The sequence below is a fragment of the Sinocyclocheilus grahami genome, unplaced genomic scaffold (genome assembly GCF_001515645.1).
Source record: "Sinocyclocheilus grahami isolate Dianchi unplaced genomic scaffold, SAMN03320097.WGS_v1.1 scaffold465.1, whole genome shotgun sequence".
Taxonomy (NCBI): domain Eukaryota; kingdom Metazoa; phylum Chordata; class Actinopteri; order Cypriniformes; family Cyprinidae; genus Sinocyclocheilus; species Sinocyclocheilus grahami.
The window spans coordinates 1,966,596-1,966,938 of record NW_015505644.1 but is presented as its reverse complement, the minus strand read 5'-3'; positions in this window follow the sequence as shown (position 1 = coordinate 1,966,938).

Genomic DNA, 343 nt, shown 5'->3' with positions numbered 1-343 from the left:
ATTCACAAAGCTTTTTATTTCTGGTTCTCAGGAGGATATATTAAACAATATACATATTTACCTTCAAAATTCTATGAAATATAAGACAATCCTGCATTCTTTCTTCGATTGCACACAAGCCAATATAAGCTGCCCTAAAATAATTTCTAAAAACAAAAACAGACAGTTGTCATGAATTCTATGAATTGCCTTACATGAATCATATTCATGAGGTATAAAGAATATAGTATAGTTTTATGTGATGAAATTAAAGGAAAGCACACAAGCAATTTCAACATGGCGAAAGATACTGAGGGGGGTGATCCTCACCATACATAATTAAAACACTTTTTTATATAAAACT